Genomic DNA, 27,975 nt, shown 5'->3' on the forward strand with positions numbered 1-27,975 from the left:
GTTGTTTCTTCCTCAGATACCTGCAGCTAGCAAAGCATCTTGTCCATTGTTTGTGACTTTGCTATCAGCCCCAAAGCAACTGGTTTCTCACTTGTCCCCTGAGGTTCCTGTCATGCAGATTGTCATGAAGATTGCAAAGCAAACTGTGGCAGTCTATAGAGCTGAGTTGGATACCTCAAGGGTGTCCGCAGGGTATGGTCAGAAAAGAACCGTGCCATCAAAACTCCAGGACATACCTAAAAAATGGACCCACCCTCAATCGCGTTGTTGTGACCATACCCTGTAGACATCCCTCCTCCAGATATTGCTGGATTACAACTCTCCACATGCGTTTACTCTGGGATCATTGGGGCTTGTTCAGCAAGACATTGCATCACCCCAATATTCAAATCCTCACCTTCAGGTCTACTTCCAAATGACAGGGAAGGTGTACACTGGACATTATTGCTAATTTTAGCAAGTTTACCTCCTTTATTATTGTTCTTGTTGTCTTTGAGTCAGTCTTGACTCCTAGGGACCGCAATGGACAAACCGAGGCCGTTTTCCAAGGAGCATTTTTGGAAATGGTTTGTGATTGCCTTCTTCCTAGAGCTTAGAAAGAGCAACTGGGCCAAAGTCACCCACTGGGCAGGCCAAGAACTCGGGTTTCCTTGCTCTTAGTCCTCCAGCTTAACCACTAGACCAAACTGGCTCTCAAACCTTACCACACAGCCCCTTGCAAATTTTTGGAACTTCGATGGGAGCCTTAATCAGGCAGCCCCAGCCCAATTTCTCAAGCTCCCATCATAAGGTGGCTTTTCTCGCTGCAGCCTGTTTGCTGTTGGGAGTGGGTGGGGTTAAATCTGAAAGCTGTACCTGATTGGTGCAGTTTCCTCTGATGTCACAGTGGCTCAAGGGCAACAGTGGGAAAAGATTTTGCCCTTGGGGCCTGTCTTAAAGGTACATCTGGAGTGGAGGAACAGAGGCAAAAAGTCTTCAGCTTTGTTGTTTCCTGTCAAATGGCATAAACATTTCAAAGGAAATTAAGCGACAGGGCTGCCTTTTGAGTCTTCAGGTTACTGGGATCTCAAGAGGCTGACTTAATTTTCAGGTAAGTTAACCCAGGATAGGCGTATAGCCCAGTGTAATTCAGAGGACTTTGTATGAAGTTGGTAGGGCCTTCAGATTGCGTGCCTTTCAACGAAATGCAGAAATTTAGAGGACCTTCATCCCTTTATTGTCAAGACTTTGCAAGAGTCCCCTGCTTACTTTTTGTGTCAGAATGCTGCTATTGGCAGAGGAGCAAAGATAATGGTAAAAAAAAAGGGGGGGGCAGCCCATTTGATAAGGCATTTGCACGCTTACTACGCCATTTTTCACGTGCCTGTCTTATTGAGATGGGCCTGTTGGTTTCAAAACTGGGCAAAACATTCTAAAGACAGTAGTTCCTTTAGGCCATTCTTTCTCATCTTCAGAAATCAGCAGGAAAAGAAATGGATGGAATAGAACTAAGAGTTCTGATTGCCTGCTAAAGCCTGCAGGTGAAACTGTTTCGAATGGCACAAAAGCAGCAGGATGAAAAAGAAATAGGCTCCCTTTTCTTCTTGACTCACATCTAACAGTATTAGTATACAAGCCACTGAAAAACAACTTCTGTCTCTCCAGAATGGGAGGTGGGAATCATAGTCCAATACAGGTGGAGCAAACTGGGAAAATGTGCTCTATCGGAAATGGAAATGTCCAGCTCTCTTCCTTTCTAAGCGGCCTGTGTGCCCATTCCCACCCTTGCTTTCAACAGGATCTTGTATGTGCTATAATTCTATATGTATCTCACAAACTAGTTGTGTGTGTAGCCTATAAATAAAGTCAATACAACAAGGTCTTGGTTAAAAGAATTTTAACAACTCAAATAACATGCAGGTTACAATGTACTTGAAGAGTGTCCTTTTTCAGATCAAACTTATCCTTCGATGATGATCAAACTTACTAGTTCATCATAGTAAGAAGCAATAAGAAGCTGAATCCAACTGTCCATCAGATGTGGGGCTGCATCCTCTGGTGATCAGAGGCATCAGTGACTGAAATGGAGCCGTTGCATCCCCTGCTGTTTGATTTGTGAGACTCAGGGAAGAATAAACCTATAGGTATTCTGAACTGCAACCCCCAGCTGCACCAGCTAACAAGGCAAATGGCAATGGATGCTGGGAATTGTAGTTCAGCATGCAACTAGTGATGCAAAGACTGATCCTGCATTTGCAGGGCATGCTCCCTGCATTCACAAGTGGTATGGTTAAAGTAGAAGCATGGATTTATTCTAACCCTGGCTGTCCCACAAAGAAACCTTAGAACTGGGCTTTTGGTGAAGGTGAAGGTAAAGACCTTTAACTCTTCACCTGGTTGTTACAGTTCTACATGTATTGATATAACCAAATAAGAAGGTTTGGTTTTTCCTGCCTTTCTGTTCTGCTGCATTCACCATATTGCCATAAAGAGTAGCCATCTTACATCCTGCCTAATTAGGGCTTATTCCAGTGGGACCTAAAATGGCCGTTTCAGTTGTTGTGGGATTGCTAGAACTTGCAAACTGAGTTTGGGTTGAGAAAACTGGAGCCAAAACTTAATACAAACCAGGTTCCTCTCAGGATGCTTGCAGGCAAGGCTCTTCTTCTCTTATGCAATCCTTCTGTCTTATACAAGAATTTGAAAGCCGTTGGCACGGGATCCAGACACTGTCTTCTTGTAGCCTTCCCTTCCCAGGACTCCCCACTATCACCACTTTTTCCCCCTTCGTACAAGAAAAAAGGCACCAGAGATAAAAAAAGGCAAAACGCCCAATTCTGATTTGCAGCTCTACACGCCATCTCAGCTGGAATAATACTGTGCCAAAACAGACATTTGGTTTTCTGAGAAATTTCTTACTCTGCGAAAAGGGCTCCTGTTTTTATACTTCATGCGCAGCACGCTTTCAGATCCCTCTTTGTGCTCTGGCGTTCTGGTGGTGGTGAAAGGACAAGGGGACTCCTTTTGTCTCCCATTGCAGTATGTGATTCTCTGCTACTCTGCAGCCTCCCTGGTTTCCTGATTTTAAAAAGTCTCATGGGAGAAGCTCTCCTCTGATGCCTCCCGTTGGGACTGAATTGAAGCATGGGAAGCCAAGGAGATTGCACATCACTGGAGAGAGGATGGCAAAATGGAAGACAGAAGACTTGCCAATGCCCCCTGGACATCTCCTTACGAAGGTAACTCTAAGTAGCCCACCTGTAACCTTCATCCGTGCTTTCAGTTGAAAGCCTTTTCTTTGCCATCACATTGAATGGGTATGATAAAGTGCAGAAGACTTTTTCAGCACAATACTAGTACCAAAGCACCCCGTTCTGAGAACTTTTTCCAGTACCAGGATTTAATATGAAGCCATGAGATGACCCCATAGAAAGCCTGCTTCTGAGCATACGCGAGCATTTCTTTTGCTGCTGCGCGAGAGAAAGACACAAGGCTTCACAGCAGCTCTCTGTTCAGAAATTAAACCCTGGCTGACGTTAGAAGGAAAGTTGCATGAAAAGCATTTACGTCCTTCAGGGTTGAGAGTATTGCTGTGTTTTGGCAAAGCAGCGGTCTCAGTACAGTCCCCCAAGCAAAGGAAGAGAGTTGCAGAGGTGAAGAGAACCATCTTTTGGAAAACGGGAGGCTACTGCCAAGTATGCGGGGAGTGTGTGTGTCGGGGGGGGGGTCAATAAGAAGAAAAGGATTCTTAAAACCTGCAAATTTAAAAATAAATTAGCTCTTCAAAGAGTTCTACACAGACTTGTTGAGATCAGCTTGTTACGAGCCAAGCTTCAGGCCGCTGCCTCATCTGGTGCCCAGTTCGTCCCAGGGCAAATACGGAAAACCTGCCATCTCAATCCCGGATCCACATTGGCTTTTCCTTTCCCATTCTCCCCACCCCACCCCAAGATGGCAGGGTTGATCATATCTTGAGCGCGATGAAGCAGCATGAGTGCGTAGGCCCAGATGTTTTCTTGGGAAAGGCAGAAGCGTGGGGTTCGCCAGCTTTCTTCCTGAGAATACCTAGAAAGAAGAGAAAGCCATGGGGAGACTTCAGTAACAAACTTGAACTAGCCCCCTTTAAGCTGGTTTTCTTAATGAATATGAAAATAATCTGGCGTAGAAGCAGGGGCTTCCGCAGCGTATGGTCAAAAAAGTTAAGGCAGCTGCCACAACGGTGCAGTTGAAACACTGCTCATCTTTTATATGCACTGCACATAAAAAGGGGCGGAGCTTTTTAACCATCATGGCCACCATCTTGACTTTTTTGACCATACTCTGCAGATACCCCTGCATACAGGAGAAGATGACAGCACTGGATGCGAAAAGGACCTTCCGGATTCAATCCTCTCCCCATCTCAAGTTAAAATTAATAGATCTGGCCCTTTGCCGTAAGGCCAGGTCTACGTGTTGAACATGTTTTTTGGATAGTTGGTGGGAGGTGTTAGGAAATAATGTTTCTCTTGAATGGAGTAATGGAAAAAGCCTGCATGCAGAAAACTAGCATGCAAAGAAGAAGGTTAAGAAATAACTTTTTCCTGGCAAGCTTAATTTTTTAAATGCATGGAAATTTTCATTTCGTTAAAAACATTATGCACTCCCTCCTTCTTGTAGACTAATGTATTATCCAATCCTATGAACATCTTTTGGGTAGACAGCTGGGCTAAAGAATACAATAGATTACCATGTTTTCATCTTCACTCTAAATTGGAACAATTTTACCAAACAACAGTTTGATTAGAGAACTTCAGAAAGTTAAACTTAAATCCTTTGGAGAAATGAGGAATGTGGAAACGGAGAAGTCCACAATGACTGGCAGCAGATGGCTTAAGATTTCTGAAGGTGCCACAACATTTCTGGTAGATCTTCTCACTACCGCCTGAGGATGTTGGGGATTGAACCCAAGACCTTTTGTACATTTTAGCACTAAGGTGCATTCCTTCCTTTACTACTACTAAAGAGCTTTCTTTCACAAAGATCTGTTCAATGTTGTTGGAAAACCTTCAGGTTCTACTTTCTGATTGCCAGCCCAGCAACATATTTAATACCTCACCTTCCATCTTGTCATTCTGTCCCATTCTAGACCAGTTATCCCTTTTTTCCCAAAGGAAATTAAACACATAAAACCCTTTCCAAATGCGAGAGTGGATCTTTTTGAACTGCACTTCCTTTTTGATTTAAATGAAAGCAGCTGAGATGGGTGTGCTTCCCAGAGATCACAAACCAGATGTTAGATATATAACAATTTGATCACTTAGACATGTATATGTAACTCTACCCTGCTTTTAACATTTAAGTTCTCCTAACAAGTGCAAAGTGCCCACAGTCCAATCCTATTCCCCATACCCCGCCTGGATTACATGTGGCTCTAGTGTATTAGATAAAGCTATCAAAGGGCCATTAACAAGATCATTAGCTGAAACACTTAGACAATGAAACAACGCCCACAACTCATCCTTCCTTTCTTAGATGGCCAAACCTCTTAATGATTTTGGAGGCATCAGCTCAGAGATTAAAATGCAGCTTCATCTGGATGAGAAGGAGGCAAGCTGGTACCCACCAGGTATTTTGGATTCTCAATTCTGTGAGGCTGATGGACTGGGAACCAACACATCTGAAGGTAGCAAATAGGGTTAGGCTGTTCTGATTTCATAGATTTTAAACAACGGCCAAGCTAGGCCTGTGTGCTGGAAGGCATTAGACTGGAGGAGTCTTCGATAGAATACAGCTTCCATAGGATGGTATTAGCTCCTGGGCACAACTAGTTGGTGGTGGTTTTTGCTGCTGCCCTTGGCAAATCTGAAATGTTACTCCCTATGATTGCCATGAATATCACAACATGTCAAAATATCAGTTATGGTACTTTTGGGGGGTTGTTTTCATTTCGATAGCTGACACTTTTTCTGTTCTGTCTTTTCCCCCATACTGTACTTAGATATATCCCAGGAAATTGGAAGGTATTCTATCACATGAGAAAGGGGTCCAAAAGCTGATGTGTTGCTAACGTGCCATCCTTTGGTTCCTTCTAAAGGCAAATAAGAGATTTTCCTAAAGGCCATTACAAGAAAGAAAAGGTTAACTCCCCCCACCCCTCCATTCTTTCAGGATTGAAGGCTAGGGGATGGGGCCTTCTGATTATGATATAGGTCTTTGTGGGGAAGAATAATTTGATTTATTCTATTTTGGCCCTTGGGGTCCAGCTATGCATGATAACTCTGACCAGATCTCCCAAAATGTTATGCTTGACTTCAGAACATCCACAGAATTGCTAATTTTGATCAGAGAAACACTGCTGGAAGCGGATGGGGTTAACCCCATCAGTTCTCCAACCCAGCTCCTCCCCCCAGCTTCTATCAGCCCTCAGTGTGTTAGGCTAAGTCCTATCAGGAAAACAGCACGGTAGGAAAAGGGTTAACCATTTCCTTCCCCCCTTCTCAGCCTTGTTTCTCTGATCAAATTAACAGTGCCTCATAGTTGCTTTGAAGTCAAGAAAAAGACATCTGGAGAACTGGTCATGGATCTTCCATGTCGACATGTTAACACGTGGCCTTAAAAGTGGTTTCTGAGCCTGTCTCCTGCTGTTGGAGTTATGGGCAAGAGAAAGCAATGCCAGTTTTAGCAGGACTTCAGATATAATGCAAATGGCCATCCTGAAAAACGTTCCAACTTTTCTGCATTTTGGGGATGTTGGGATCAACTACCCACTGTGTGTTGTGCCTGAAATGCCTTATTAGTCCAACTCAGTTTGTTCAGCACTGTATGTATTTGAGAATGGCCCCCTTTCCATTTAGTTTTCACCTGATTCTGTTCTGGGGCATGGATGGGTGAACCTTTCCAGTTTCACCAGTGCAGGATTTGTTGACTGTTCCTTCTTTTGGTGAACCTAACAAGGTTGAAGGGGGGGGGCACTCATAGATTTCAGTGAGGTTAGTTTTCTTCCTTAATCTCCTCCAAACCCAGCTATGTTGTCAAGGAGGTGGGGAAAAGCAAGGCAAGGAAAACAGTGGAGCAAATAGGACAGTAACATTTTCTCACCTTTGTTGGCCTAGAAGGCAGCGGGGAATAAGATGAAAGTGGTGATGAGACAAGTTAGAAGGACATTTTGAGACGCCATCCAGATGTGTTTGCCGGACAGTGTGTGCCATGGGTGGGAAGAGTTTGCTCTGCTTCTAGTGTGATGACATTTAAAATCAGGAACAGCAAGTGTATGTGGATGGCAACCTTGCCCCATTCCGGCATTTTAAAATTCACCTGAAGCTGCCTTCGTTGGCTCATTTCAGAACTGCAAGAGACGATACCCCCTTCTTCCCTCCAAGAGCCGGTGCCAGGCACACATCATTTTTTTCTCTTCTATTTCTTCCTAAACAGATGTTTCTTGTGATGCACCGGAAACCACTTTTTACATTCCCCTTACAATTACTTTGAGATTCAAAACTAACTTTGCCAAGAGAAACCCAAGGTTGTCGATGGGTTTCTATGTATGTGTGTGAATCTTTGCCGTGGACACAGAGTATGCAACTCATCCCTCTGGATCACCACCTTAGCTAATATTTTTCCCCTTAATAGTTATCTGCCAAATTCTTGTGCGCTACCTTTAAAAAGCGCATGTATGGGTTACTGGAAGTGCAAAATATATGGCTTGCTTTCCTTGATGACCTGTTAACTCTTCAGCACAATCTGAGTGGCGGATCCTTATCTTTGGCCCTCTACGCTATATGAAATTCCATTTCCCCTCTCAACCTTCCTCTCCACGGAGATCTAGGCACTGATTGGTAGTGAGTTTTATGAAATAAAACCTTTTGTAAGACCTTCCATTAGTCTGGAATTTCAGATATTTAAAAACACGTCTTGCCTACTTCATAGAGAAAGATGAAGAAATCTCATTTTACCTATTGAATGCTCTGTTGGCCCTGTTTCAGCATTCATTTCAGATGAAAAAATAAAATTCAAACAAATATGTTGAGCCTATTCATCCCCCATTTGCATTTCCATAACAAGATTGTTCCATCTGCATTCCTTGCAGGTGTTTTTTTTTTTTAAATGTGGTGCAATTTTGCCTTTTATTTGTACAAATATCTGCATTTTTCAGCATTCCACCCTGTAGTGTATGCATTTGGTATGTGTGCATTTTAAAAAATCCTCTGAAAAATTTTAACTGCTTTATGAAATTTGGATAAGAGTGGATTTCAAAAGCGGGCTATGTTTTGGTTTCCATCCTGAAATTACAAGAGTAAGTTCATCTTGAAATGGTTGTGGCTTCTATGCAAACAGTATTCCCGGCAAGTGTCTTACACAAAGTCAGCCAAGGCAAATATAATCATTCCTCCTCCTCCATTGCTATTTTGGAGTGAGAAACTGCCATTAAATGGAAATTCCTTGTTCATCGGAGTGATGGGCTTATATTGAGATTTCCCACAATTGCAAACTCTCAGTGACTATGTCACCAGGAGGCTCATCTCATGCCACAACTAGGATTGTGCCTTTATCTGGGAACTCACAGCGTTGTTCATCTCCAGTAAAAAAGAGATGCCTAAGAATACCCCAAGTTTTTGTTGTAATTGTAAAGAGGAGGGGTCCTGATCGCTTGTTGCCACATGAAAAAGTGGGCAAGCTAGAGGTTCTGTGAAATTCTTTGCATGGTCTGCATGTCATTTTCTAGCAGAAAGGAATGATGAAAGCACATCCCAAAGAAGGTATAGTCAAAACTTTGCCTTGGGGAAGGGGCCAAGGTGGAATTTAAAATGAAATATTAGTTAGGAAGTGAATATTGCACATTAAGGAGAAACCTTCATTGAAGAAATAATTTTGAAAATATGTTTGGAGGACAGAAAAGAAATAGTACAATTTAGGTGTGTGTTTGTTTTTGAGAGAGAGCAAAAGGGAAGGGGAACATAATTATTTGCTCTTCTGCATACAGCCTTCCTATTCTACTTTATTCATTTATTACCTTCAAGTCTGACCTGACTCCTGGGAATCATATGGTCGAATCTGTGTAGTTTTCAAGGTAGCATTTTCAGAAATGGCTTGCCATTGCCATCTTCTTAGGGCTGAGAGAGGGACTGGCCCAAAGTCACCCAGCTGGCTTCTGTGTCTAAGACAGGAATAAAACTCTGGTTCCCACACTCTTAGTCCAATACAGACCAAATTGACTCTCTTCTATTCTGGCATTTATGGCTTAATTTCCTTGGAAGACTGAACACTTCCATTTTACCTCCCCGCAAAGTTGTGGATTTTATTAGCCCCTGCCCTGCCCTTGGGAACATGGAGAGGCAAGATCCTTTCAGATATTGCTCACCTTCGTTCTATAAAATACTTTGTACCATCACCTTTTTGTGAAAATGGAAGACAGTGCACATTGTTATGCCAGTTGTTTTTTGTTTGTTTTAATTATACTGTGTATCAGTGAGGCCCAAAAGTGTCGCTGGGTATACTTTTTGAACTGTATTTAATCAGGCTAGTTTTGATTGTAATGAAATTGAATTTAATCACTGTGACTGCACTCCAGAACTAGCACACCGAACTGAAATGATGTAAGCTCAGATAAGCTAGGCAAATCATAATGTAACCTACCCCCTTTGGATGTCCTTCCTTCCTTCCTTCCTTCCTTCCTTCCTTCCTTCCTTCCTTCCTTCCTTCCTTCCTTCCTTCCTTCCTTCCTTCCTTCCTTCCTTCCTTCCTTCCTTCCTTCCTTCCTTCCTTCCTTCCTCAGAATCTTGGAGGATTTTTCAAGCAATACAAAAAGAGAAAAAAGGAAAGAACTCCTAATAGGATGAGTGAAATGCATTGAAATGGATCCGTCTGCAGTTTCTCAACCAACTTATGGGAAATTGGTTCTGAAGCGGTCTCAGCTCTAAGGGCTTAGGAGCAAATAGCTGAGATACCCCAACAATTGCTAGTTTTAAGGGCAATTTTATATTTGAAATTATGTCTAGGAATGAGAACCATATAGTATTGCCAGGATTTATAGTTTTTTGGGGCAGGACAAGGCTGCCATTGACTTTGAGGGGGAAACTGGAGGCCATATGCTGAAAACTGGGCAAGCTGGAGACAAAATTTCGATTTCATTTCATTTAAATTGACTCAGAGTTGTTAACATGGGTGCTCCCCATGCATTTAATAAACTCTGTCTTCTGTCCCAAAACATGTTGGAAGGCCTCTGAGGACAACTCTGAGTTTGTACTTCTAATGTATGCCTTTGGGATTTTCTTGCCAATTTCTCACATAGCATCTCCCAGTGCCAAAATACCAACTGGCTTTGGGGATTCTTGCTTGAAATCATGCTAGACATTGTATGGTGGCAGTGAGCTGGTGACATGCCCTGCACCAGATGTTGCAAAAGACCACTGTCAAATTCAGTCCTCTTCAACCCAGAAAGAATATTGTTCCTTACTTTCTTGGGCCTCAAATGCTAATGCTTAATTCAGTAACCCCAACTCCTGATCTGTGTTTTGCCACCTTGTAAAGCAAAGTTAGGTAACCTGGTGCCTTCCAGATGTTTTGGATTAAAATCCTGCATTCCTTTGCCATTGGCCATGCTGGCTGGAGCTTGTGGAAGTTGACGTCCAAAACATCTGGAGGGCATCATGTAGCTTGCTCTTGCTATGCAGAGTAAATGCAAGTGTTGCTGGATTACGATGTCTAGAATCCCCAGCCAGTACAGTGAAAACTGAATGAATGAATAACAGTGGGAGATGCTGGGAGTTGTAGTTCACTGAAGGCTACTGGACTACAGGTTCTTCTTTGCTGTCCAGATTAGGGTATTGCCAGTAGCTTTAAAAGAGTAGATTTAAAAAAGAGTGAGTCTGCAAACCCAGCCTATTCTGATTTATTTGACACACCATGTTAAAAGTCTCAATTTACAAGTGACCAGCCATCTAAAAGATAATAAGTAGATAAATAAAAACATATCATTGTGTTGACCCAGCAAGTATAAATCTTTTTATCGTGGGATGAAATATAGTTCTTAAATCTCTTTCACCTTCTTTTTTTAATGCTTGAGAAAAGAAACTGTTTCCCAGGAGTTTTACCCATAACAATGCTAACTTCTGTTGGATGGGCGTGAAACACAGGATCTCTTTCAATCAGCATGTTACAGCCGATGATACCATCTTCTTAGCAATATACACATAAGGATCAGCTTTCCTCAATCTAGGGATTGTACTCCCATGCATCTGGAGGGTATCAGATTGGGGAAAAGTTATTATGGAAGCATGCACGTTGTCCAATGTTGTAATGGATGGAATTCATGCACCAGTATTACAGTATTGCACTCCAGGACAGATCTATGCATGGAAACCTGTTTTTTCCTATAACTTTCTCTTGCTGCAAAAAATCGGTCATATTTTAGCTCGATCTAGTGGTAGATTTCTGGGTAATCATCAATAAATCATCTCCCAATTGTTTAGCAAAAGCAACAACAAAACGAGCCCACTTCACTCCTAAATTAAACAGTTAAAATGAAGAGGGCTTTGGAAAACCAAGAGCAAAATTGAGCATGGTTCTCACAAGGAACATTTTGGTCAGAACTCTTCAGCACTAAGCGTTTGTCTTTTGCATCAGGTTCTAGTGAGTAGATCTCACAAGCCTGAAGTAGGTCCACCAGGCCTAGAGCCAAGTTCAGGGGTGCCTTTTCCAGTTGCTAAGTTAAAAGTGCTTTCTAACTATCTTTGAATTTTCAGGGGGGAAAATGTTCCAGCATGAAAGGGGCTATTTGCTGTTCATTATTCTGCCTCTGTTGTTTCTGTCCTGAGTCACTGCAGCCATCTAATTTCCCTCTGCTACAGAAGGTGACAAAGCCTAACAGATTTTACATAGACTGCTGAGACTGCTTTTGGATTGTGTTGGAATAAGGGGGAAAACACTGCTTTAATTCGGACTTGAGATCTCTCACAGGCTGGGGCCTAGATAGTGGCAAGGTCACAGGAACACAGCAGAAAAAAGGGTGTTGCCAGGGCATGTCCGTGCTGTGGTTGGGCGCAAGTGAGAACAGGCCATTAGACTAACGGGTGTCAAAGAATTGGAACATGCCTAGATACAGCCTAGATAAAAGCAAAAGCATCCCACGAGAATGTATTCTCAAAAATGCAATTACTGAGTAAGTCCAATTTTATCAAGAGCCAGTTTGCTCTAGTGGTTAAGGCACCAGGCTAATAACTTCAAATCCCTCCTTAAGCATGAAAGCCAGCTGGGTGACTTTGGGCCAGTCACTCTCTCTCAGCTCCAGGAAGGAGGCAAGGGCAAACCACTTCTGAAAATCTTGCCAAGAAAACTGCAGGGACTGGTCCAGGCAGTCGCCAGGAGTCAACACTGACTCAAAGGCACACACACACCCACACACACACCAGTGTTATTAGCCAGTGGTTAGTGCTCACCCTGATTTAAATCTGATCTTTACTTTGATGAGCTTTACTCTTTTGCTTGTTTTAACATTTTGTACATTATCATTTGATAATGATGAACAGCCATAAATACATGTAGTCCTCGACTTACAACCATTCATTTAACAACTGTTCGAAGTTACAATGGCATTGAAAAAAGTGACTTGTGATCGGTCCTTGAACTTACAACTGCCGCAGCATCTCCATGGTCACATGATCAAAATTTGGGTGCTTGGCAACTGGCATGTGTTTATGACAGTTGCAGCATCCTGGGTTCATGTGATCACCATTTGCCACCTTCCCAGCGGGCTTCTGCCAAGCAAAGTCAATGAGGGAAGCTGGATTCACTTAACAACTGCATAATTTGCTTGACAACAGTGATCCGCTTAACGACCATGGCAAAAATGGTCATAAAATTGGGCGCAACTCACTTAACGACCACATCACTTAGCAATGGAAGTTCTGGTCCCAATTGTGCTCATAAGTTGAGGGCTACTTGTAAATGGGTTAACTGTATGCATAAGACATGAAAGCCAGTTTGATATACTGGTGAAGGTACCAGGGTAGAAACTGGGAAACCATGAGTTCTCATCCTACTTTAGGCACGAAGCCAGAGGGATGACCTTGAGCCAGTCCCTCTCTCTCAGCCCTAAGAAGACGGCAATGGCAAACCACTTCTGAAAATGCTGTCTAGAAAACTGCATAGATTCGACCATATGATCGCCAAGAGTCAGGTCTGACCTGAAGGTAATAAATGAATAAAGTAGAATAGGAAGGCTGTACGCAGAAAAGCAAACCATTATGTTCCACTTCCCCCTCCCTCTCTCTCTCTCTCAAAAAAAAGTGCAAACCACTTCCAAAACCTTGCCAAGAAAACAGCAGGGACAAGTTCAGGCAGTCGCCAGGAATCGAGACCAACTTGAAGGCACAAGAAAGAAAAAACAAATGCATAAGATACCAAATAAAAGAAATAAAATGTCTGGCAGAAAAGGCATGTCATGGGTCCCATCCATTAAGGAGCGTCATCTGACAGGACCCAGGAGGAGAACCTTTCCTGCTCCAGCACCCGCCCTTTGGAATATTATCCCCGGAGGTTAGATTGGCGCCAACCCTCCTTGCCTTTCGAAAGACTCTAAAGACGTAGTCTAAAGACATGGTTGTGTCAGCTTGCCTGGGGATCCGGTTATGGTTCGGAGCCTGCCAGGTGGCTATTCCGATTGACCCATGACTTTGACTTGCCTGATTTTTATGTTTCTTGGTTTTAATTTTGGTTTCTAGTTGGGTTTTTAATTTGGTTTTAAAGGGGGTTATTGTGTTGGTGATTGATTTCTGTGTTTTGTTTACTGGTTGTGTTATTTGGTTGTTTTTAATTATGTGAACCGCCCAGAGTCACAAATGTGAGATGGGCAGCTATACAGACTGAATGGACAAACAAGCAAATAAATAATGCAGCTAGTACGGCTTAAAATAACTGTGGCAAAACAACTCCAAGTCCCTGCATTGGTATATACTGAACTTGATGAGCGTATATGTTTTCATGGATTTTGCTGTGTTACTCTGAATTACCCGCTCACTCTGTGTCTCTGCTTCCTTTTCTCTGGCAGCAGATCCCAAAGTGGTTCACCACATCACTTTTTATATTTGCATGATGGTAAAGTAAACCAAGGGTTTCCTGACATTCAGTTTTGCGTGGTCAGTTTTGAAAAAAGTAATTGAAAGCCTTGTGGTCCACCAGCATACGTTTAACTAAGCAAAGTAGAAATACATACTTAGGTGTTTTTTTTTAAAACACCTAGGTCAAGGATAGGAATCCATTGCCATCCAAATGTTCATGATCCATAACCCAAAGTTGACCCAGTGGTGAAGGATGCTGGGTATAGTAGTTCATGGACATCTGGAGGACCTCAAGTTCTCTATCTCTGTCTCAAAGGTTGTAGAAGAACTTAGCTCTGACCTTGAGAAGGAGATGGGAGAGGCAAAATTATTACTCAGTCCTGGGAAAGTAGAAAATATGCAAAAGAGACTCAGAACAGCTCTGCCTTGACTTTGCTGTATTTAAAAAGGAGCAGGGAAGGTTTTGGACAGATGTTGCGTTAATAGACCTACAACAATAAAGTAGCTTTCCTGGAACCCCTCCACGTCTGTTTCTTGACCTGGTCTACCTTGAAGGGCTGGGAATTGCAATTCTAACAGGTCAGTTGAGGAAGGCTAAAAGCTAACACATAGCTGGTCTGGATTTAGTGATTTTGATTTTGCATTCTTGTTTAGGAACCGTCTTCCCAAGCTGGCACACTCCATTAGCTCTGCTGCCTTGAGATGAGGGCAGCAATAATGTAGGCTCATCTAGAAGGCACTAAGTTGGGGATGGCTGTTTAAGAATATCAGAAATGCATATTGGATCAGACCAAGACTCCCCTAGTCTCTCATTCTGACAGGAATCCCAGCAAACATTGTTTTCCAGAGTGGCTGAAACTTGGAGCATGCAAGGGGCACATTGCTTGTGACAGTGAATGGGACTAGGGCAGTAATGAGAAAAGAGGTGGGGAGCACTTGTTAAAGTTCTTTCTAAATAACACTGCAGCACTAAAAAGTTGAAAATAAAAAATGGCATGCTAAAGAAGAAAGAAAAGCTACATAAGAGCATTTTCCTCAAAAAAAAAATGCATAGATTAGGGATATATAGAAATGCATTTGAAAAAATAAAAGATTACAAAACATACACCGTTGATGCCTCTGGTTGCAGATCCATTGGTTCCAGTATACTTCGAATTCTCCTTCACATCACCATTTCCTTCATTTCCCTGGCACAGCAGGAATTGTTGGGGCAGGCAATCTGGACCTCTGTAGATGTTTTGGACTCTGCATTCCATAACTGTTAGTTGTATTATCCAGGAAGTCAGGGGAGTTGTTGCTTCTCAACAGGGGTTGGGGGGCACTAAGGTGATCTAGTGATCTCATGTTCTGATGCACAACCTTATCATGTGCCCTCTCTCTCAGTCTTCATATGAATCTGTATGCATATAGTATAGCTTCTATTCTGTGCCAAAGAATAGTGATGCTGCTGCTGCTGCTGATGGTGATGAAGAAGAAGAAAAATGGAAGTGCTTACTTGCCCATCTATCACGTCTCTCTCTTTTTTTAATTATGACCAAGAATCTGTACTGTTATGAGAAGTACTGAAGAGCCTTCAGCTGACCACTATTTCAGAAGGGTGTTGTTATTTCACTTTTAGTTAGTTAGTACTAAGGACAAACATATTTGTAAACAAGCCCAATTTGAACTTCATTTTTAAAAACATAATATTAGCAAATCAAGCAAAACAAAGACCAATCCAAAGCAATGTTATTGCAGTCAAATCAAGCAACACTAAAATGCTCGCAAGAATCTGATGAGGCAGGATTTTCTTGCCCACCGTCTACCTACCAGCCAAGCCGTTCTGAGTGGTGGAAGATATAGCAGGACCTCAGAGGAATACCTACTATAAGTAGGTGCACGCGGGAGAAGGCAATCTTTTAGATATTTTGCCTCTAAGCAGTTGCAAATCGAAATCCTACGACCTCCGATCTTTTAGCAGCTGCATGCAGATAGGTGAAAATATTTTTGAATGGTAGGGAAGTGTGGGAAAATCTGTGATAGAGTGCTGCTTTTGTGGACAGTTGGGCAAGCTTCCATATTGTTTCTGATGGTTCCAACATCTATGCCAATTGCTAGAAGAAGCAAAAAAGAAGAAAAAAAAACCCCACGATCTTGCATTGCTGTTGAATGTTGTGTGGGAAATGGGATTTTATTTTGAAAGGAAGTTTTTTAAATAATAACAGAGAAAGAAAAGAGGAAAAAGAAAGGAGAAACTTTGTGTTGAGAAAGTTTGGCCATGTAAGTCATGAACCCAATTGGATTCAGGTGTGTATGTGTGGGGGGGGGGAGAGAAGGCCATCATAAGATCTTGGTTTTCTTACAATCCGCTGATGTGCAGAAATGGGCAAGGAAAGCTTTTCACAGCTTGCAGATAAACATGATAATCAGTGTCTGCATTTCATATGGTTAAAACCTTAATTACCGTTCAGCAATCTTTCTTTGTCTCTCTCTTTATCCTTGGGCACTGAAGTAAATTAAAGGAAATGGGGTGGGGGACACCCCTCCAAGATACGGCGAGATAGCATCTTGGATGAAGACACTCTTCTGCATAAAATTGGCCGGTGCTAATTTATATGCCTAGGTGCTCTAGAAATCATTCCTCTAACTTCAAGAGAAAAGCTATACATCTCATTCTAGCGGAGTTGTCTGTCACCAGGTGACCTGTAATGCTTAGCTGTTTTGTAAAAGCTAGCTTGCCTGTAAAAACTAGGCAGCTAGTTTTTAATGAGCAACTCCCAGGCTACTCATCCTCTCCTTTCTTATGGCTCTTTTAATACAGTCTTTAAGCTGAACCTGGATTGGGGACTTCCAGCCCTTCCAAGGGAGATCTGTTTACCAAGCAGAACCCATGGCTGGCTGGCTGTGGGGTCTGAGCAAAGATTTTAAGGGCACCATCATTACCTTCTAAATGTTTTCGTTCTACTTAGGTTATTTAACCAACATTAAGTTGGTCCAGACATTTCTTTTCGGCATACATGAGTGTATTTTTTTCCCCTAATGTGAGCATTTTGAATCCATTGTTGTTGTTGTTAAATGTGAACTAACCAAATTTGGAAAACATCAAATTGGGCATATTAGAGCATTTTGCTACAGGAAGTTTAAGTTGGTTGCACTCAAATGTGACCTGGATTTATATTTATCTATTTATGGTATTTATTTACTGCCTCAATCCAATCAAAATGTCTGAGTCTAATAATAATAGTAATAATGATAACTACAACAACAACAACAACAATAATAATTTGTGCGACCAACTAATAATAATAATAATAATAATGGCAGCTTTACTTGGAACAGTTTATATCCCGTGACAATATATTTAACACCATCAAAAAACAACATCTGCCTATTCCAGGTCCTTGGGAAGGACTCGATAGGTGGATAAAACTGCCAAATCCAGTCTAAACATTTGGCTGACTATGCAACCAACCATAATAATAATAATAATAATAATAATAATGATGATGATGATGATGATGATGATGATGATGATAATGATGATGATGATGAAGAAGAAGAAGATGAAGAGGATGATGATGAACACATCGAAAAAGAAATTCACTGTTATACCAATTGTGATTGGAGCCCTTGGAGCAATACCTAAATGACTTCCTCAATATTTGGAAATTTTGAATTTATCAGATCTGAACTGCCAAATGTTACAAAACAGTACCCTGCTTGGAACTGCCTATATCCTCAGACGCTACCTTAATAATTCTTAGGTCCTTGCTTAGGACTTGAATTACTAAGTTTTCACCAGTCTTTGACTGTGAATCTAATTGCAGATTATCCAAATAATAATAATAATAAGCTTATATCCTGCAATGATACTTTTAACACCATCAAACAATAACATCTGCCTACCCCAGGTCCTTGGCAAGGACTCAATAGGTGGATAAAAATGCCAAATGCAGTCTAAACATCTGGCTGACTATGTGACCAACCACAATAAAAATAAGAATGCAAACAAGAATAGTACAGAAAATAATACGATAGAAAAATAAGGTACAATACTATAAACCTAATTCAACATCAATGATTCCACCAGGAGTCCCCAAGGAGAAGGATTCCCCAATTTCTGGGGGGCAATAAAAGTTGGGGCCATCCTCAACTAGCCCTGTTATACCTTGTGGTAAGTGGGGACCCTTAACAGGTGGCATTTGGCCACCCCAGTTGGCAAGCTGAATTATCTCCCAGCGCCTCTTCCAACTGGTGCTATTGGAAAGGGTCAGGCAGGACATGAGGGCAACTATGACTTCCTGTTTCTATGACTGGTTGTCAGAGGCACAGTTCCTCCAGGAATAGAGCCATCAGGAGGAATATTATGATTAAACGTCTCCTTGGAGTGATTGTCTCATCTGCTTTCGGTACTCAGGTACCAAGTGTGTCAGACCAACTCGGCCTCTAGTCAATATTATCAAGAAGCAAGGGGACCTCAGCATGAATTTATGTTTACTAAGACAACGGGATTCCCATGCCATATTTAGCCCTAACTATAGTAGCCTCTTGACGGCTTGCTTGCCTAAAAATTAAGGGCATGATGCAAATAAGCACAGATTCTGATTCCATAACCTGCAACTTAATTTCAGTTATTTTTCGCAATCTCCAAAACTTATTGTGTATCTGAGGACAGCTCTGGGAAAAAGACTATACAGTGGCTAAACCTTCAATATTAAGCCCAGAGTGCTCTTTTCTGCACTAGCAACAGACTGTCCCCAAACATTTGGAATTGCCCTTCAGAAAAAAATTGGGGTTGCTTTCAGTTGTCGGTTGGAGTCACGCGGCATCAAAATAGGATAAATAAATAAAACTCTGAGCTTTGGTACTTCTTTGTATTAAAGTTAGGTGTGGTCTACATTGCACCAGTACATTGTAATTCTAAAATTTAAAGATAGAGACTAAAATTTAAAGAACCAAAACAAAACAAAACAAAAACAAATCAAGAGTTTAACTTACATCAGAGAGACTGATTTGATTGTACAAGGACAAATATGTATTTCTCTAGGCCGTGAGCTGCATTCCTCAATAAGATTCTAAATAATTGAATCCTAGCAAGACAGAGTAATTGTCTATCAGTTCTCTGTCTGCCCCAGGAGTGTCTCCTGACAGGGTGGCGCTACCTCTGAAGGAGTAGGTCTATTACTTGGGGGACTCCTGGACTCGTGGCTCCTGCTAGAAGAGCAGATGGAGACCTTAACCAGGGAAGCCTTCACCCAGCTTGAACTGATATACCACCACATTCCTACTTAACCAGAAGGACCTTGCTACAGTGACTTACGCCCTTGTCACTACCCATTTAGACTAATACAATACACTCTACCACTTTACATGGGGTTGCCTTTAAAGACCCCTTGGAAGCTGCAGTTGGTTCAAAGCACAACGGCCTGGGTGCTTGCTAGCATTTGCCAGTGGTAGCAATTATGCGGTGTGGGCCATACATTGGTGGCCAAAGGCTTCCGGGCGCAATTTAAAGTGCCGGAATGAACCTGTAAAGCTCTGCTTGGTTTGGCGTAGAAATATCTGCAGGACCTCACTCTCCCATTGGAATCGGCCGAACCAGGTCAATCTAGCCAGGCAAAGCTGCAAATGGTTCCCTACTCTGGGGAAGTGAGAGTGACCGAGGCTTGGTAGTGGCCCCAGTCCTTTGGATCGGCCTCCCAGTTGGGTCCTACTTTGCTTTTCTGAAGCAGCTGAAAATAGAGCTCTTCTGGAAGGCGTTTGGGCCATGGCACCATCTTAGTGCATTATATATTAGCTTTCTTATTTCATTTGTATTCTATGTTGATTAGTTGGCTTGTATGTCTTTTAATTGTGTACTTTTATTGGGTATTGTTCATTGAGTATTTTATCTTGTGAGCCACTGAGAGTCCTTCAGGACTGTAGCGGTCTATAAAATGTTATGAACAAACAATATGTATTCTTTCAGCTACATGCTAGTTGTATCTAGAATATAATTAAACGTTGGGGTGACTTTCCTTTAAGTTTGCAATTTCCTTCCACTGAAGATTCATTCGGAAACTGTTTCCCAAACTGGATTTATTCAGGAAACTGAACTGATTGCACACCGGAGTTTTGTCTGCCGCTGGGGAATCCTAAAGAAACAAGCTGTTGTGCTCAATTTGAACAGGATCTTGCCTCTCTGGCAGTGGGACTGCCACACCTAAAATGATGTGGTCTCCTCCAGACCCCATCCCTGTAGACTGCCTCTCTTTGCGTTGTGCCTCAGATGCAGCATTTCCCCAGAGCAATGTAAGGCTGGGTATAAAGCTGGCAGGGTAATCAAACCAAATATGAAATGATTCTTTAGTGAAGGCTCATTTCAATCCAGAAGACGTGGTCATCAAAGGAGCTGCTCCGGATTTGTCTTTTATCTTTGTGGCTTAAAGAGGAAAGGAGAGCTGGAGATAATTTTATTTCTTGGGTGTTACAGTGATAAGGTATGGAAAAAACACTCAAAGAAGGGCTTCCGTCAGCCACTGAGCTATCGCTTCTGTTTTTTTAGAAAGTCTGCAGTGTCTCCAAAAAGACATGGCAGCATAAGGAAAACACTTAAATCTGCATTTGACCAAGGCTGCAGTTCAGGTGGTGAAACCCTTGAAGATTGTTATTAAAGATGGTCAGGGTCAAATTAATAAGAGAATCAGTTGGATGTTTGCTGATTTAGAGGAAGCATGCAATAAAGGCAATTGTGAATTGAATTATAAAATGTTTTGCACAGATATCGAATGGAAGATGGGTTGCTGAATACAATAAGAATGTTATAATAAGGTGAAAGGAAACCTCTCCTTTTCACCACGTGAAAATACAGGGAATGCTTAACATATGGTTCAGCACTGAGCAGGGAGTAAAACAAGGGTGTGTGATGTCCCCTTGGTTGTTTAAGATACAGGTAGTCCCTAGTTTAAGAACCAGTTCTGTTCCCAAGGTCTGTCCTTAAGTCAAATGTGTATGTAAGTGGGAACAGTATTATTGTACAATACTGTATAAGTAGTATTGTATAATGAACTCGAACAATTGTGTATTTAACTCGAAACATTGTATATTTAACTCGAATTTTGCTACAATAGGCTTCGTTCTTAACTATGAGTCTTAAACCTGGCGTTCTCAACCTGGGGACTACCTGTATTTCTGGATATCTTAAATATGCTTGTGGTGGTATTGGAGGTATGGTGATTCAGGATATGAACATGCGTATATTTTTGTATGCAGAAGATCCATGTTGTTGGTTGAAGATCTCAATGTTTTTTGCAAATTGCATGATGCGGTGAGAAGTACGGTGCTGAAAACTAATGCATCAAGGATCAAAGTTAGATGCATTGGACAAAGAAAATGTGAATAATCGCAAGTTACACATAAATAGGAAAAAGCTAAGAGCAAATAGATGAATGTGTATAACTCAGTAAAATATTTACTAAAGCATGGAAAATGGGTGGAGAAATTACAAGACAAGCTAATGCTGGTAGAAAGGTAGTGGGCAGTATGTGGGCAGTTGCAAGGAATTATTATTATTATTATTATTATTATTATTATTATTATTATTATTATTATTATTATTTAATAGGAGCAAAAGCAGTTGTATAAAAGACAGTTAGAGAAAGTGGGAAGAAGTGTCCATAGGAAAACAAAAAGACGTCAGGTTGGGAATTAACGGTGATGAATGAATTGACTGCAACTGAGAAAGTCATGGTTAGATGGAGTTGACAAGATCCTCAAAAAAGAGAGGCGAGAAGATTAAAGAACAAAAGGCAATGCATGATTACGTATAGGTGTAATGGGAGCAAGGATGTTCTCCAAGGACAGAAAGATAAGAGGTACAGTGAACAGTGTCTGTGTAAACTTGATTTAGCTATACATCTTTCCCTTCTCTCATACCTTCAATTTCCTTTTATTTTTTCTGCTTTTCTGAGTTTTGCATAACACTGTTTTACGCGAAAGGGAATAATACGACGGGTATGTGCGTATATGTATTTTATTATAAATTGTGCTTTGTGTGTGTGTGTGTGTTAGCTTGTTTATATAATCTGTGACCCAAAATAGGGCAAAATAAGTGTAGAAGAACATATATAGTTTTTAAAAAGTCACTGCCCCCAATGAATATGGGCTGCCACCCTTACAGTGCCAGAGAATGAACAGGACTAGGAGTTACTTCTTTAACCAACCTGTCATTTGTACACTGTGGAAGCTGAATCTGGAAAGAGAATTGACCTTGAGGATCCATGATCTTAGGTGTGAATCTTCTAAGCCTTTTCCCATCTCCTCCAGCAGAATCACTTAATTTTTAGCTCACCTCCTAAGCACACCTTCTAGGGAGTAGGCTAAAGCTGTGAAATCTGGGCTACAAAAATCCAAAGCACCACTAGTTGGCATCAAAGAGATGGTGAAAAACATTAACCCTTTGCTGCCATCTAGTGGTTGGGGGAAGTCATGCAGCTTAGCTTTAGTGGCTGTAGAGGAGCATATGGGGTACCCATTGGGATTCATTTTTCAGCAGATATACATAGAACTGTACTGTTAAAAAAGAGTGAGGAGAACTACAGTTCTACTTCTAGAAGTATCAGTACCCCCCAGCTGTTTAACATGCACCTTAGGATTTCGCTTTTGGGTCTCACTTTGTATTTGTAAGTGCTTTTTCCATCTAGCTTCTTTTGATAAGAAGAGATCACCAAAATGCTAATCAGTTAAAAATTAATACAGTAGCCTACATTATTTTCATAGTGATCTATCACGCCATCGCTCATTGTTACAGCCCATGCTAAAGGCTCCTGATCCAACTGCTGGGACTTCCAAGCAGAGCCTGGAAATCCTGAAGGACAGGGTCTTTCTTTTAACAGGGAGCAGGAACAAGCAGATGACTTGGGATCAAGAAAGTGATTTGCTGCAGATCAGCAAGGATTTTCTACTTCCAGTCATTTGACAGTCATAACAATTGGGGGGAAAAAGTTTTTTTTCTCCATGAAATTACACTGCTAAAATCAAGAAATCTTACAGGAGTGGGAGTAGGGAAACAAGTATAGACCCAAGTATGAAAGAGTTTACACATTAGTCCCTATACCATTATTAATTCCTAACCTGAGCTAGGACTTTTTTTTCTTTTCATTAGGATTTGTCTTTATTCTTTTGAAAAGAAGTGGACCCCTTTGTTGTCCTAAACACATTCTTCAACCCTAAAGTCTGCTGTCCCTACCATAAGCAAAACAGACAAGATGGGTCAAGGATCTGAGTCAGTATAAATCAGCTTCCTGTGTTTCTCCATAGCAGGACTTGTGCAATTGTGTCCTGGAACTTCATGTGCTTGGTCACTCATTGGAATGTAAGACTTACTATCTAGTGGAGGCAATGCAGAAATACTTTATGTGTTCTGTTGTTCTGTGTTCTTGTTTTCTGTTGTGGCCTGGCAAGTATGGTGGACTTGATGTTCAAATTTAGCTACGCTTTCATATTTCTTGTTTTATGACTTTTGTAATGATCTGTCTTGCTTCTTGCATACAGCTTTGAGCTACTGAATTAACAGTTATATGTACTATAAACAATAATATAGAATCATGGTGTAGTTGTGGCAGAAGAGAGGTGGAAGACAGTCCCTTGCTGGTTGTGTTCAAGCAGGCACTAGAAAGCCATCTGCCTAGGATGCTTTAATTTGGGTTCCTACACTGAACATGGGGTTCCCCCTGATGTCCTCAATGGTCATTTCCAACTCCAGGTTTATCTAAACAGGGATTAATTCTTTGATTGGCACAGGATGGCCACATAATTATATTAGCTACAGTGGACTCTAAAATGCAAATGCCATGCAGTAAAATTGGAGTAAAGGCATGTCACCATGAAGGTGCTGTAGGTGGAGGCTGGAGATATGCTGGACAACCAGAAACCCACCAAGGTAGCTAAGAAGACCTAGGACACCATCTGTTGAGAAGGTATCCTTTGCAAGTTCCAAAACTGTGAATAAGAGCTGCATATAAGAGATGGGAACATTACTGCGTCCATCAGCCGTCTAGCACAGGGTGGTCTACTCTGACCAGGAGCAGTGACTCTCCAGGGCTTTTGATTTATGCATTTATTTGTTAGAGTTATATCCTGTCTTTCCTCTAGGAGCTCAAGGTGGCAGATGTAGCACTTCCTTTTGAGAATAACTGGCCCAAAGTCACCCTGTGAACTTTCATAGCTAAAGGTAGATTTGAATGTCGGTCTCCCCAGTCGTAGTCCAGCACCTTAACCCATACTGGCTCAAGATAGGAATTTTTTCCTACCTTACTTGGAAGAACTTGAGACTTTCCACATATGAAGTATGTGTTTTCCCATTGAGTGTATCCCTTCCCCAAGGACATATGACATGTATAGATGCTGATGGAGAAATGAAGATTCACTGTGTGCTAGACAGGCATCAGTGTGGCAATATAGGTTAGTGAACAATCTGCTGTAGATGTTGCCTGTGAAACAATGGAAAGCCATGGATGGAGCAATGCCCATTCATTTCAATTGAATTTTCACACGAAAAATTTCTAGTGTAATGCACAGATCTAGCCTTTATATCAAAATTATAGAAACAGAAAGAAATGTTGGCAGTTCTGGAACCTAAAAGAGTATGGACTTTCCCTTGGCCTGAGTCTGATTAGGGTATTTTCTCTTTTCTAAGTATGAAGAGGGGAAAACAACAAATGCCAAAAATAGTAATAGTCAGATTTCAGTTATTATTTATTAAGAAATTATTTTTAATACATGGATTGGAGCAGGGCTGAGGGCCGGAGTTCACATGCCAAATTAAATTCCTTTGGAAGCCCTGCTCTGTTTCGATGGGAAAGTTAAACCCAGGCAAAGTGGGAATTCTTGCTTGGGTACAATTCTAGTTGTATCCAAGATATAACTAGGTTAGGTTGCAGGATGACCCTTATTTTATCTGAGGGACAAGGTGCAAGCAGCTCACATGTCTTGCTTGCGTGTAGAGGGATGATGACTAGCAGATTTTGACCAGGAGGGCCACCCAGTGCCACTCAAGCAATTGAGCAACTAAGAACAGCACCAATACGGGGAGAACATCCCAGCCTGAGCTGGGTGCAAATGCCAACTTATTACTTAATTCTGAGCCTAAAGAATGCACTTCTCTCCATTTCTTCTCCTCTCCAGCTTCCATTGCCCTTTTCTTCTATGTTGTAACTTTTTTGTTTATAAGCCTGGGGCAGGGCCTGTCTTCCACTTTTTTTTTTTTTTTGCCTTTGATGTGAACTACTTAAGGAGACCCATAAAACTGAGTGAAAAATACAGTGTGCAAAATAAATGAAAACAGTTGTTAAACCAAGGGAAAAGGGTGATTCTTGAGTAGATTGTTGGTCACTGGCCTACTTTTGTTTTTTTTGCCGGAGGAGAGAATGACTCAACTCTGACCAACTTGTGGATTGGTACCCTCTTGACCCATCTACTTGCAATGGCACTCAACTATATCCTGAAGGCTCAGAAAAAGGTTCCTGGGCCTGATAGCAATGAATCTTCACCTTTTCCTGGAGTAGCAGACCATTGTCCAATATATGGAAATGAGCAAAATCGGATGTTGCCATTGTTCAAGAGAGCACAGAAGTGGCATCAAGAGACACTTTGAATCAAAGGGTTCATGGTAGAGAAGAGCCATAGGGTCAGAGATCAGGTCTCCTTTTCCAGGTACTGCTCTCCCCAAAGCAATCTTGGAGAGCAGCCACCTTTTCCCTCTGCTCTGATTATTCTGTTTTCTTCCCAACCCCATCCCTAGTTTTGGGCAATGCATGGGACATGCACATCAAGAAGATTGTTCCTGCATGTGCCAATGTGACTCTGGTGCTTTTGAAAGTGCCCTTCTGTGTGGGTTGCCACTGTCAAAGATAAGATGCAGATCGGTTCTATCAGCTCCTTTAGGAAGGGCAAGGAAAAAATTGTGGGGGGGGGCAGGGGCAGGATAGTTTCAGTCTTCCAGATTCCTAGCTTTGGCAGAGCTGCAAAGTTCGAATCTGAAGTAAACATTTTCTCTGTGCATCCTTCCAGTGGCAGAGTTTTTCCACAGTAAACTTCTTATCTTTGTATCAATCTGCTGTGGCAAGAATTTAGCGCAGCTTTTGACTAGCGTAATCAAGAAATTCCTATTTGCCCCTACTGAATATTAAAAGTTCTGAAATCTTTTTTTTAAACTGATTGGATGCTTTCTGTTTTTGACGGTAGTTGTGTAAAATCAGAATTGATGGTTTTTAAAGGTGTTGGAAGCTGATATGGGGAGCGACAGGTAAAAAAAAAAAAGGATACAGAGTGAAAAAAAATAAAATGGTCTTGTGAGTGATTAATGGCAACTTTGTTTATATGGCATAGTTTTTCCAGGGTCGTTCCTCCCCTCCCCAGAAAATATTCAACCATTAACGATGCATGCTTTGGCTATAGAATTTATAGCACCATTTTATGCAATTTTACTTAATGTAGTATCTAGATGAGGTAAATTGAGCCTACACATCAGTATGTATAAAACTACAGCGTTCATTCTTTAGGGTTAGGGTTATTAATGTGGTAATCCTACATTCATCTACTTGTTATTAAATGTTCTCTGTTGAGTTGTATACCACATATACATTTTACCTTATTGTGCATCACCTTGCAATTTATGGGAATTTAATGTATGTAAACCTGCATAATCTTCACCCTGCTAGAACTTGATTTCTAGCAATGGAGATGAAGCAAGATCCAGATTTCAGAATGTGAGTAGCTTTCAGGGCAACAGTCTCCCAGGGCAGTCACAAGTTTAAAGGCCTGTCCCATGGAAACCACTGCCTTCAAAAAGGCAACTGAAAACCAAGAGATGTTTAAATCCTTGTTCCAGCAAGGAAGCAGAGGAGGCAACCGCTGTTGCTTCAGGCAACAAAATGTCCTAGTCTGGCATTTTATCAGAAGCAGAAAAATGGTGGGTATTTAAGTACTCCTGATCTAAAGTCATTGATGCTTCTAGGTTGTGTGGAGTTTAATGCACATTAATGCTTGGGCGACCAGAACCAAAAAGTTGTAGTAGTCCCTTAGATTGATCTAGTGCTGAAAATATATTTTTTTATTTGAAATGAATAACACATCCCTCTTTGTTTACATCAAACCGTCAGACACCACTGTTTTCTAATGCACAGTGTTTCTGAGTCACGGGAAAGACTCCACTCAACCAATAGTTGGTTTAGGAAAGCTGTAGTTTGATCAGCCTTTACTCCTTATCGCTACATTGGGACAACAGTGGCCTTTCTTACAGAAACAATGAATGGGTAAAAGACTATATCTTTATACAAATGTCCTGTGAAAGATGTGGTGATAATAATTTGAAGGGACTTGGATGACTGCAGATTTCTGTTTTAGAAGTGAGCGGCACAGAGTTTTATACATAAAAATGCTCTCTGCCTAATTAGAAAGACTATATAAATGGTACAGCATTCAAAGATGGATACCATCGTGTTTGTTACTTTCCGCTAAAAGTAAATCTAAGCAGATCACATAAAAATGCAGAGACAGGTAAGTTGGCAGAGATCTCGGAGAAAAGTTTTTTTTCCTCCCCTAGACGGTGATCGGTTTCAATGTTGTTATTTAAGAACAGTTCAACTAAAAGACATTTTTAGACCACATCCAACAAAACCAGGCCTTTAAAGAAAAGAAAAAGAAATCAGTGGATATGTTCACGCTATGCAATTGTCTCATGTTCTTTCTGAAGTCATTCCCACTGAATTCAATAGGGCTTGCTTTCAAAAACATTTGCTTAGGGCTGCAGTGCTTGGAGCTTTGCCCAAAGGCTTAAAAATAGATATTTTCAGACTGGAAACACACAATAATAGGCTCTTTTGTTTGGGGAGATGTCAGGGAAGGAGTGTTGTTTGCCTACAGTGTGGCTTTCTATTATCCAACCTGTTGCCTTCGCCTGCTAAGCAGGTTATGATGACAGGTGATAGTGGGACAAAAGCGAAAG

At 41.4% G+C, this 27,975-nt stretch overlaps 1 long non-coding RNA gene across 1 annotated transcript in view; it reads left to right on the plus strand.

Moving 5' to 3' along the window:
* The first annotated feature begins 940 nt into the window (after nucleotides 1–940).
* Nucleotides 941–27,975, plus strand: part of LOC148216280 (uncharacterized) — a 55,986-nt gene continuing 28,951 nt past the window's right edge. The window contains exon 1 of the long non-coding RNA XR_015795661.1: nucleotides 941–1,090. This is a non-coding gene — a long non-coding RNA (uncharacterized LOC148216280). The remainder of the gene's footprint in view (nucleotides 1,091–27,975) is intronic.

This window comes from Python bivittatus, unplaced genomic scaffold (genome assembly GCF_059951505.1).
Source record: "Python bivittatus isolate LINGU-HERP-01145 unplaced genomic scaffold, Pbiv_v1 ctg000220_np1212, whole genome shotgun sequence".
In the NCBI taxonomy this organism is placed as follows: domain Eukaryota; kingdom Metazoa; phylum Chordata; class Lepidosauria; order Squamata; family Pythonidae; genus Python; species Python bivittatus.